Source organism: Cnephaeus nilssonii (genome assembly GCF_951640355.1).
Source record: "Cnephaeus nilssonii genome assembly, chromosome: 2".
NCBI classification, from domain to species: Eukaryota; Metazoa; Chordata; class Mammalia; order Chiroptera; family Vespertilionidae; genus Cnephaeus; species Cnephaeus nilssonii.
Genome location: NC_137073.1, coordinates 17879633 through 17892277, shown reverse-complemented (window position 1 = coordinate 17892277; position 12645 = coordinate 17879633).

Here is a 12645-nt window from a genome sequence, read left to right as displayed (position 1 = left end):
TGGCCGGTCTGCAAACCACCATAGGCCCCTCGCCCAGGCTGCCCCACACCCCAAGGGAACCCCCACCCTGATCCAGGACACCTTCAAGGAAAACCAGCTGGTCCCCACCCATGCACGAGGCCTCTATCCTATCTAATAAAAGAATATGTGCAAATTGACCATCACTCCAAAACACAAGGTGGCTGCCCCCAGGTGGTCAAAGATGACTGCCCCCATGTGGACACAAGATGGCCACCACAAGATGGCCAGCAGGGGAGGGCAGTTGGGAGCAATCAAGCCTGCAGGGGAGGGCAGTTAGGGGTGACCAGGCCTGAAGGGAAGGGCAGTTAGGGGCAATCAGGCCGGCAGGGGAGCAGTTAGGCATCAATCAGGCTGTCAGGGGAGTGGTTAGGGGGTGATCAGGCTGGCAGGCAGAAGCGGTTAGGGGCAATCAGGAAGGCAGGCAGGCGAGCAGTTGGGAGCCAGCAGTCCTGGATTGTGAGAGGGATGTCCGACTGCCCATTTAGGCCTGATCCTACGGGCAGTTGGACATCCCTCGAGGGGTCCCAGATTGGAGAGGTTGCAGGCTGGGCTGAGGGACACACACCCTGTGCACAAATTCCATGCACCGGGCCTCTAGTTATAAACTCCATGAGGGGAGGGTACCAGTTTATCACTCAAGCTTACCCCTTTCAGTCAATCTTGCTTGGTCCAAACTGCTCTTCCCCTTGTCTCCCTCCTACCTGCCTATTTCTTCCAGAATATACCAGCAACCAGTATCCTTTCTGCTCATTTACCCATATGGTCAATAATGACATGTACAGATACACTAAGTTATTCTATTGTATAAATGACTCATTGTTTACTCTGTCATAAGGTTCACTGTCAGGTAATTGGGGTAAATCTTCAAGTTGACTTCATGGAGAAGTGATTCTCAAACACAAGGGTGCACAAGAATTACCTGAGAATATTGCTCAGCATGAAGACTCTTGGGCCTTAAATCACTCAGTGGGTTGGGATGGAGCCCAGAATTTGGATTCTTGAGAAGCACCTGGGAGTTCCTGCGGGAGGCGGACCATGGACTCCACCTTCAGGGAGCCTGCCAGGGCATCCAGCTGTTTCCCACTGGGCACTAAGAGGTCTTTCTTGTGGCACCAGGTGAGTATGAGTCTCTTTCCCATGAATTCTCTATTTTTATTCTACAAACTAGACCAGTGATGGGCAACCTTTTGGGCTTGGTGTGTCAAACTTCACCAAAAAACTGAGCATAACTCGGGTAGTGTGTCATTTTGAGGAAAAAACATTATTTCACGATATTTATAGTTTAAATAACATAAATGTATAATTGTTATATATAATTGTATTTAATAAACCAAAAACTAAATATTTAGTGCTGACACGCGTGTCAGAGGTTCGCCATCACTGAGCTAGACTTTTTATAAAGCACCATACTGATTGAACCGCCACTGTGACACATATGACCTAAGACCTAGAATAGAGCAAATTTTAAATTTCACATTGAGCACCTTCACCTGCCTGACCCCAAAGGGGGGGATGCCTTCTTCTCAGAGATACAACAGTGTCTGCCTATTGGTTCAATCAAAAGAGATTTTACTGCTCAGGTACACATAGAACTCACCCTGGCCCCCTTCTCAGGAGGAGAACCCCTCCAGGTCAGAGCTTCTCAAACCCTAATGATCACCTGGGGATCCTAATAAAAAAATGCAGATTCTGACTCAGTAGGTTTGTGAGGGACCCCAGATTCTGCATTTCCCCCAAGCTGATCCATGATGCTGACACTGCTGGCCCATGTACCTCACCCTCATTAAAAAGGGTCTTGACCAGGGACAGGAAGTAGGTTTTAATTTCTTACATCATGTTAGAATGATTGGTTGTGCCTGCCTGGTTTATTAGTTGAGAAAGATTTGGAGGCAAGAGTCAGTTCAGAGAGAAAGAGAGTTGTGATCGATTGGTGATGTCTGTCACAGGCATGGACTAGAGCTCTATGAGCTGCATGCTGCTCCATTCCAGAGCAAGCATCCTGCCAGTTCATTGAGTATCTGATGTTCAAACAGTGCAACAAGTCAGTTGGACAGGAGAGCTTCTTACTTTAAGCTTCTGCCATCACCTCATTCACACACACACAAAGCATGAATGCACACACACAAATACACATACAACATAACTCTGGTGGCTAAAACCTTGTTCATTCTTACCTCTCAGAATTTCCAGGGCCTCCATGTTCCTGTACTTCCCCATAGTGAGTCTGTCCCATAGGTCAGTGTCTTTCTGCCTCAGGCCTGTGTCATCTCCTGAGCCAGAGGTACAACCTGATTTTTTCCCAAAGCACCTGTTGCTTGCGTTCTGCATTGGTTTACTAGAACTGCCATAACTAAGTACCACAAGCTGGTGACTTCAACAACTGAAATTCATTGTCCACTGTTCCGGAGGCTTTGAGTCCAAGATCAAGGTGGCAGCAGGGTTGGTTCCTTCCAAGGACTGTGAGGAAGAAACTCCTGGGCTTCCATACAGCCATCTTCTCCTGTGTTTCCACAGTCTTCCCACTGTCCGTGTGTTTCCAAATTCCCCTTCTTATGAGGACCTGGTCATACTGGATCAGGGCCACTCCAATCACTTCCTTTTACTTGATTAGCTCTGTAAAGACCCCATCTCCACACTGGTCCTATTCTGAGTTAGGACTTCAACATATGAATTGTGGGGGACAAAATTCAACCTGAAGCACATCGACAAGGTGCTTCCTACTGAAAAGGTCAGATTTAGAATTCAGTCCCTCATCTCTCTTCTACTTCTTGCTACATCAATATTTAATTGACTTTCATCTTTTTTGACCTTATGATAATTTATAGGCTCTACAACATGCTTTCTGCTGACATACCTATTTGAGACTCCTTCCTGGGGCCTAAGACACCTCCTCACCACATCTCTATCCCACCCACTGGCTTTTCTAACTTTTCATCCCTTTGAAAATGTACAATGCTTGAGTACAATAGGTTGAAACAAAGGACAGAGGCGGTCAGTGTGATCTAGCTCTTCCTCTGGGCATGTTATACCTACGTCCCATGGAGACTGGCTCCACTTGGACACAACAGAAGTCATTTTCTATTAGAGCTCCGGGAAGCAGCAGGGGCTGGCCTGACCTCCCACGTCAGTGGCGCCCATGCAGGCCGAGCCCAGAATCATCTGCTTCCTCCACAGCAGGCGGACTCCAATCTGCACGAGAGCAATGCACAGAAGAGCTGATTTTGGCGACAATGCAGAGTTTCAGCCAAAATAAATGCTGCCACCTGGTAGCTTTGGAGCGGGATCCATGCCGATATTTCATTGGGGCTGAAAACACTAGAAAAATAGTATTTTGCATGTTGCACCTGTAGCCAGGCTCCCTGTCAGCCCCACGGCACTTCCCGTCATGCCATGAGGAAGGTGGGGAAGTGCATTCTAAAGGGGTCTGAACAGAGAGGTCAGGTTGGATTCAGAATTTCTTAAAGGCCATAGTAGCTTACGAAATGTTAGCAGCCGTTTTATTTTTCAGAGGCTCAGATATCTTAGCAACCCCCACTGGATGCACATTTTAGTGTTTCCTTTGTTAAACCAATGGTATCTCTGCCAAAATGCATTCACTTATCTCATTATGATCCAGCTTCTCTTAGGTTCCCTAACACTAAGCGTGTAGATAAATGCTCTGTCCTGCATGCGGGCGCACACTCATTCATTAGGCAAGCAAGCTATAGAGAAATCGGACTTAATGAAAGTTTATTGGAAGAGAATGCTTATTTAAACGCAGTCTACTCTTACAAATGGAAATGGGTTATTTTTGGATAATTGCATGGCTGGGTGAGCTGTGCATTCACTCTGCTGGGTGGCCTGTTTCTTAACCTTTTTCTAACTGGAAATATATATACATCTCTATATATTTTCATCTGCGGAGAGAAACTAATGGGACTTCATCAGGTCAAGAGTATGGTCATGAGGCTTAAGGACTGAAGAGAAATAAAATTGGGAGCCTCAAAGAACGATGTGAGAGGAGGCTAGGAGGCGACAAGGCGGACGCCTCTCATTTTGAGACTGCTGAGTATTAGTCCAGCAAAGATGGCTAATGAGGGTCTTTAAACATCTAATTACAGTAAGCAGGCTTCCCCTTTCCAAAAGAAAGCTTCATTTATGCCTTTTTAGGAGTCAAGGAGAAAGCCACCCTATAAATATCCTGGGGAAATGTTGAGAGTGCCCAACAATCCCCGTTGTGTTCTCGGAAAGCTGGTGAAGGGGCAGGAAGCTGGATTATGTGTGAGCCTGGATGCCCACACAGGGTGAGACTGGGACAGGCCCAGCTCAGTGTGATGCCTGTGTAGGGTCCCTGGACCCCTGAGTCCCATGCTCCATTCCCTTCTGTCCACAGGACCTTCCTGCCCTCGCCCACCCTCCCCAGTTGATAGGCATTTCAGAAACTCAGCTGCCAACCTTCACTCTCAGAGCTGGGTTTCTCTCAGTTACAGATTTCCATGAATGGCCTCTGGGCAGCATCCCATCCTGACCTGCCCGGACTAAGAGCATTCCCCTCCTTCCAGTAATCCCACAGCTACATGCAGCTCCCACCTCATCTATCCCGAAGTCGGGAAAGGAGTGTAGGCTGTAAGAATACAAGATGAGCTGCTGTCTTGCAGTTTCCACATTACATCCAGAGTCTTTCCACCAACCCATCCCTGCCCCCCCTCCCCCGCAACCTGTGGTCAGAATTGAATGCCCAGCCCTTGGCTAAAGGCTCTAGAGAGAACATTCAAGGTGTGTGAGACACAGACCCTGTCTTAAGTCTGAGAGCCACCTTGCACAATGGGCTGAGACATAAGTCTCTGTTGCTTCAAAGCAACAACCACCAGAAGCAAGCAAACAAAACCCTACAATCAGATGATGGCCACCAAATGCAGAAGACTCATTATCTGTGAGACGTGGTATAGACTGACCTAGCAGTAGATATTTAAAGACTAGGTGAGTTTGGAGATAGTGGCTCCCTAGTGAGAGATGAAGGGAAGTGAGGTGGGACTTGGTGGAAAGAGACAGAGAGTGGAGGGCCTTTGAGGCAGCAGGAGGGCATAGCCTGAACATCTGTGATTTCCCAAAGATGGAAGGGACAGGGCAGTCTACGGAGAGGTCAGGGGGAGAGCTTCTCCTTGGCATGCTGATGCCCACAGCCTGGGACCTGGCTGGAAGCCCAAGGGAAGTACACAGAGCACACAATATGGGTAAAGTGACCTGGATTTAGTACTGTCACACCTGTACACTTGGAACTTGGCCAAATAAAAACCTCTCTGAGCCCCAATGCCTGCTCCTCAAGTACGTGACTACAAGCTGCCCAGCCTCCCTATCATCATAACCGCGATCATGCTGCTATTAAAATTTATAGCGCGCTGATTAGATGCCGGTCACAGAAGTGGGCACTCTGCATATGGTATCTCATTCAGTTCCCACAAGAGCCTACGAAAGAAACATCAAGCTGCTCATTTGACAGATGAGGAAGGGTAAAGTCACCTGCCAGAGTCCATTCACCCACAGGTGTCAAGGCAAGAGTCAGTGGGTTCTTGATAAGTATTCTGGGAATCAGGAAGTGCCAGCAAATGTTACAGGAATCTTTCCAAACTTGTCCATAAGTGCTTGCAGGCGTCTCTTCTAATTATAAGAGAGGCCGTAGGTGGGAGCTGAGAGGCTCCACAGCATAACCAAAGCAGGTGGCTCAGAGAAGTCACATGTCCACTCCCCCAAGAACATTCTTGCCTCTGGCCACTGGAGTGCAGATCAAAATGGGATAGGGATGAGGCGCCTAGCATCAGAACACCCCCCAAACCAGCAACAGAATGTGGTTGTATCAAGAGCCAGGTTCAACCAACCCACCAGGTGTTCTCCAGGGAAAGGGGTAGGGGTCAAATATCAATAACAAGGTCTTGGGGGAAAAAGATTAAAAACACCTATCCTTATATAATAATTAATTGGGTATGGAATCGACTTTTGACTCTTCTCTCCCGAACTCATCCACAGTTGTATCAAGAGAGAGGGCAGGACTTTGTCTATTCGTGGCTGCATACCCCGTGCCTAGCATACTGCAGGTGCCTAATAAATACATACAAAGGAATGGCTTTCTAGCAGGTGGCTGAGGTAAATAATTTGCAAAAACACTGAGTAACATGGAACTTTCCAATGGACCCCAAGATGGCAGGGTTGGACTTGGCACTGGGGGAAGAGCAATACCTTGTGTTTTCAGAATCAGCCAGCGAAGCAACCCAGCCCGCTGCCTGGCTCTGCATCCTCTGCGCAGGCAGCTCTCGCTTGGCTGCAAGTAGGGCCATCCATTCCCAGAGCTCCAGGCACCAATGGGAAGAACAAGGAAGGGAGAGTGTAGGTCTTCCAGGGAGCAGACTCGCCTGCTCCTCTGCGAGTGCCTGCCATCCTCAAGGCCCCCAGTCCCATAGTCACTGCGGTTACTGTCTTTGTTTTTAGGGTGTTCAGGTTGCTTTGCAGCACAAGAGATCTCAGCCCAGTAGGATGGTGGGAGCCAGCTTGGCAGCACAGGAGTAACAGAGTGGCCAAGAGCTTAGAGCTCTGACCTTCCACTAAGCAGGTATCAGGCCAATGGAACCTCCTGACACAGAGGCTGACCTCCTCGATCTGTGCGGTGGTGTTCTGGGAGCCCTGGGAGCTCGGTGACAGGCAGGCCCCCTGTGACCTGCGGCCTGATGACATGGGTGTGGAGACCCAAACACAACCACCCTGCCCCACATCCTACTGCCCCTCCACATCTTCCAGAAAGACTTTCACATCCTGTGCATGTATTCGTTCAGTCAAATATTTCCTGGGCATCTACTGGGCACCTGTCTGGTTCTAAGCACAGAGGACACTGCAGTAAACAGGACCCCCTTCTCCCCCGAGGTGCATGCATTCTGCTGGAGAGATAGATAGCAAACAAGTGAATACAGAAATAATCAACTGTCAGGGATAAGAGCCTACAAAGAAAAAAAGAAAATTCAAGAAAGCACACAGCAGGGGGCACTATTTTAGACAGGAGGTCAGGGGAGTGCTCTCTGGGGAGTCAGCATTTGAGCAGACACCTGAGTGAAAGGAAGGAAGAAGGGCTCTGAATCTCTGGGTCTGGGTGAAGCCACAGCACTGTGGTCTGTTGAACCTCGACCTGCGACCTGCTGATTGTCGGGGGTAAATCACTTTTCAATCCCAAGTTTTAAAACTACTCCTTTGGAGTAAGTTTCTCAGATTTGTGCTGACTTAGGGAGGCAAGCAGACTGCCTTGACAGCAATTTTTAAAAATAAAATGAAAAGCAATTATATTCCATTGCAGCAATTTACTCAGCAAAAATCTGGGGAGCAAAAGAGGTGAAGACATCCCCTGCACCCCCAGGGCCTCCTTGGGCTGGGGGCTTTGGTCAAGGCCAGGCCTGGCTCTCTCTCCCTCCAGGACATGGGCCCCGGAACAGGCATGCTCTGATTTCTGGGTGCACACCAGCTCTCACCAGTGGGGAGGGACTCACCCCAAATAAGCCAATGAGCAGGGGAGACAAAGGAGAGGGCGTGTGTTTTCCAGACATGACACATCCTGCGGAGGAGCAGCCAAATGGAGCCTCCCTCCCGAGGCCTCCGAGTGTTTATCTGTAGTCAAAAAAGCTTCAAATGACAAAAGGAGGGGAGGACCAGCTGCCCAAACCACTCTGCTCTTTTGACCCAGCCAGATGCCCACATTCTCCTGACTCCGCATTTGGGTTCTACATTCCTATCTGGGCTTCCAACCACCCACCCTCAGCCTCACGAGTCCCTCTATTTTAACATTGTTTCAGAAAATATGTATAAATAGTCCATGCTCAGAATATACAGCAAAGAGAAGGGAATACAAATCACTCACAGGGGCACACCACTCAGCAAGAACTGTGTTTTGCTGTCTATCCTTAGAGAATTTTTCTTTCCCATCTTATTTATGGATATGTATTTTTAAACAAGCTATAGCCACACGGTATGTCATTTACCAGTTTTTTTTCACTCGAGGAATCGGGAATATCTTCTTAGGCCTATGTAAATGGAGAGCTGTGCAAATATCTTTACAAATTCAGTTTTATAGAAGTTTTTATTGATTTTTTTTTTAGAGAAGAGAGGAAGGGAGGGAGAGAAACATCCATTTGTTGTTCCACTTATTTTATTTATGCATTTATTGGTTGATTCTTGTATATGTGCCCTGCTGGGGATTGAACCCGAAACCTTGGGGTTCAGGATAACACTCTAACCAACTCGGCTACCTGGCCAGGGCAACAAAATCAGTTTTAATGGCTGCAATGGATTACATTTTATGGCAAGACCATAATTTATTGGACATTCCCTGTTGTTGGAATTTTCATTATTACAAACAATGCAACAATGAGCATCACTCATTCCTTCATTTAACAACCATCTATGGAGTGCCTTCTACAACTAAGTTTGTGGGCACATTCTTAATTATTTCCTGAGGATAAATTTCTTGAAGTTCAATTGCCAGATCAAAACACAGGTGTGCATTTAAGGCTTTGAAACAAGCTAGTAGCCTTATTGTCAGACCCCCTTACCCCCAACATTGTTCCCAGCTGTACTCCTACCAGCCTGGTATGAGAGTGTGGCTCCCAAACTCTTTGCCACATCTTTTCTTTCATTTCTTTTCTTTTATTATGGGGAGGGGAGCTATTTTAAAGGAGAAAAATAATGTCTTTTTTTTTTTCACTTTTCAATATTTTGTTACTACCCAGCCTGAATACTTTCTGTGTGTATGAGCCATTGGGATTTCCCTTCATATGACTTGCTTATTTGTAGCTTCAATGGTACACACCTTAATTAAATCTAGGATGAGGAGGAAAGGATGGAGAAATTAACAATTATTGAGTGTTTGTCATTTGCCAGCCAATCTGTACTATTGGCTTCACAGAGAAAAACTTGTCATGCCAGGTGTTTTATTTCCCCTATTTCCCCTATTTTATGGGTGCTGATGGACAACTTAGAGCGTTCATCTGCCCGAGGATGTGGGGCAAAGAGCAGAAGCAGAATTTGAACTCTGTGTTCAAGCTCAAGCCCATCACTGCCTCTTAGGGGGTGTTCAAACCTCCTTGGATTCTGGGTCGCTCAGGGGAAGCTATGTAAGGGCCAGAACTAAGGTGCTCTGGTCCTTGCTATGGGATCTGCCCAGCACCAAGTCACTTTGTAACAATGAATGGCTTCCTCAGAGAACCCGCTATCTCAGATTTTTTAAAAATAATTTTAGCCCCAAAGCCTCTAGGAATATGTTCCTTAGGAAATACTTGGAAAGACTAATGACCAAGTGGCGCAGACAGATCTTTCTTGTGGCAACAGGGTGGCTAAGGGTGCATTTAGAAGTTGGGGCATATTCTGCCCACAATCACAGCTTTCAGATTCTTAGACACTCCTTAAAAGTAGCCTTAATATGCTCCAATGCTTGTCACTGTATCACACAATAAACAGCAGTGCCAAGTGTCCCTTCAGAGCCCCTTCTACATAGCCTTTCCCTCGTGGTTGGAACACTGCTCCTCATCTTTTCTGTTCCCCCCTGGTTTCCTTTTGCCCCAGCACCCTCCACTGGCAGCCATCACATCAATGACCACACTGCATGGCTGGTCTGTTTGCTTTTCCTGGAAGTAAATTCCCATAACACAAAATGAACCATTTGAAAGTGAACAATTCAAAGGCACTTAGTACATTCACAATGTTGTGAACACAACCTCTACCCAATTCCAAAACATTCCATCACCCCCAAAGGAAGCCCTGTACCCATTAGCATCACTCCCCATATATCTCTCCTCCAAGCCCCCAACAACCTCTAACCCAGTTTCTGTCTCTAGTGATATATCTACTCTGAATATTTCATATAAATGTATAATATAAAAGCCTAATATGTGGGCTTTTCCAGCTGGCTTCTGTCACTTAGCATATGTTTTCCAAGTTCATCCATGTTGTAGCATGTAGCAGTACTTCTTACCTCCTTGTGGCTGAATAATATTCTGTTCTATGAATAGAACACATCTTGAATATCCAGTCATCTGCTGCTGAAGATTGGGCTGTTTTCATTATTTGGTTATTATAAATTGTGTTGCTACAAACGCAGGAGGACATGTATTATTAGGGTATCTGTTTCCAGTTCTTAGGGTGTGTGTACCTACTAGTGCAATTGCCGGAGTGTTTTTATTTTCTGGTTTATTAGACTGTCAGATCCTTGGAAATGGCATTTCATCTTGTTCCCCAATTTATCCCTAGTACCTGTGGCAACCAACTGTCCGGTTTGCCTGGGACAGTGGGGTTCCCCAGGACATGGGTCTCTTAGTGATGAAAATGGAAGAACAGGGCAAACCTGGATGACTTGGCCCCTCTACCAATGCCCAGTACATTATGTGACATGCAACGGCCACTCAATTAATACCTATATATATAAAAGCCTAAGCGACCATTATAACCGGTCAACTGAATGACCGGTTGCTATAATGCACACTGACTACCAGGGGTAGATGCTCAATGCAGGAGCTGCCCCTGGTGGTCAGTGCACTCCCACAGCAAACCTCTTTTAGCTGGCCAACCTCCTGCGGTCCCTCCCCGTAACCGTCCAGCCTGATTGGCCCCAATCTGGACTGGGTGATACGGCCTCGATCAGCCCCAATCCCTTGCCAGGCCAAGGAACCTCACTCGTGCAGGATTTCATGCACTGGGCCTCTAGTTTGTACATTAAAAAAATCCCTGCCATTTACTCCACATCAGTCAATCACATGCCTCAGCATATTGAAATTCAAATCCTTTTTTTTTTTAACCCAATGGGGTACTTGTAGCAATTTATAAGATTATAGACACTACACTCCAGTGCAATTGAAGTGCAGCATTAAGACTGTAGGACACAGATGTCCAGGCATCAGCTAAGACTCCCTTCCCTGTGCTGCCAGAGAGAACTGTTCCATGTACCAAACGCCACAGAGAACTATGGCTCCCTTTTACTTGATGAGATTGGGCAGATCAGGAGAACAAACCCATCACTGAGAGAGGCAACTGCTCTCTTTTTAAAAAGCAGAGGCCCCTGGGAAACAGTGCAGAGCCCTAGGCCAGGACGGAGACTAGTTTGAGAGCTATGGGTCTACCCATATAGGGGCCAAATCACCCAGATGGTTGGCATTGGAAATAAAGGGAGCCTCCTTCAGGTCTCTGTCATTAAGAACAGCCATGAGATACCTCCTCACACCTGATAGAATGGTTATTTAAAAAAAATAAAGGTAACATTTGTTGGTGAGGATGTGGAGAAAAGGGAACCCTTGTGCACTGCTGGTGGGAGTGTGAATTGGTGCAGCCACTATGGAAAACAGTGGGGAGATTCTTCAAGAAATGAAAAATAGAACTGCCATATGATCCAGCCATCCTACTTCTGGGCATTTATCATAAGGAAATGAAACAAGGATCTTAAAGAGATACCTGCACTCCGTGTTCATTGCAGCATTATTCACAATAGCCAAGATATGGAAACAACCTGAATGTCTATGGGCGAATGAGTGAAGAAAGTGCGGTATATGCATTCAATGAATATTATTCAGCCTTAGAAAAAATCCTGTTGCGTGACAATATGGATAAACCTAGAGGACATTATATTAAGTGAAATAAGCCAGAACAAATACTGCATGATTCTTCTTATATGAAGAATCTAAAATATTGAGATTCATAGACACAGAGAGGAGAATGGTGGTTCCCATGGGCTGGGGGAGGGAAATGGGGAGATATTAATTAATTAAAGGATGCACAGTCCCAGTTAAACCAGATGAGTAAGTCCTATATATAGCATAGAACCTATAGTTAACAATACTGTATTACAACATGCTGAAAATTTTGCTAAGAGTAAAACTTATGTTGTGTTCTTATCATCATCATCATCATAAAGATAATCATTGTTATTATTATTAAAAGAAGAAGGAGGGAACTTTTGGAGGCAAAGAATACATTTATGGCACAGACTGTAGTGAGACATTCACGGGTGTATAAATACCCCCCAGCTCATCGAGTTGTACACATTGAATATGTACAGCCCTTTCTATGTCAACTAGAGGCCCAGTGCATGAAATTCATGCATGAGAGGGGGTCCCCTCATCCCAGCCTGCACCTTCTCCAATCTGGGACCCCTCGGGGGATGTCCGAATGCCTGTTAGGGCCCAATCCTGAGGATCGGGCCTAAACCGGCAGTCGGACATCCCTCTCACAATCCTAGACCACTGACTGCTAATCACTCACCTGCTTGCCGACCTGATGGCCCCTCACTGCCTCTGCATGCTGGCCTGATTGCCCCTAACTGCCCCCTGCTGTCGGCCAGGTCACCCCCAACTGCTCCCTCCCTACTGGCCTGGTCGCTCCTAACTGCTCACCCCCCCCCCCCGCCAGCCTGGTTACCCCTTTCTGCCCCCCCTGCCGGCCTGTCACCCCAAACTGCCCCCCTCTGCTGGCCTGGTTGCCCCCAACTGCTCTCCCAAATGGCCAAGTCGCCTCTCACTGCTTCCCCTGCCAGCCTAATCACCCCCAATTGCCCCGCTTGCCAGCCTGGTTGCCCCCAACTGCACCCCCCACTAGCCTGGTCCCCCCTAACTACTCCCCCCTGCCAGC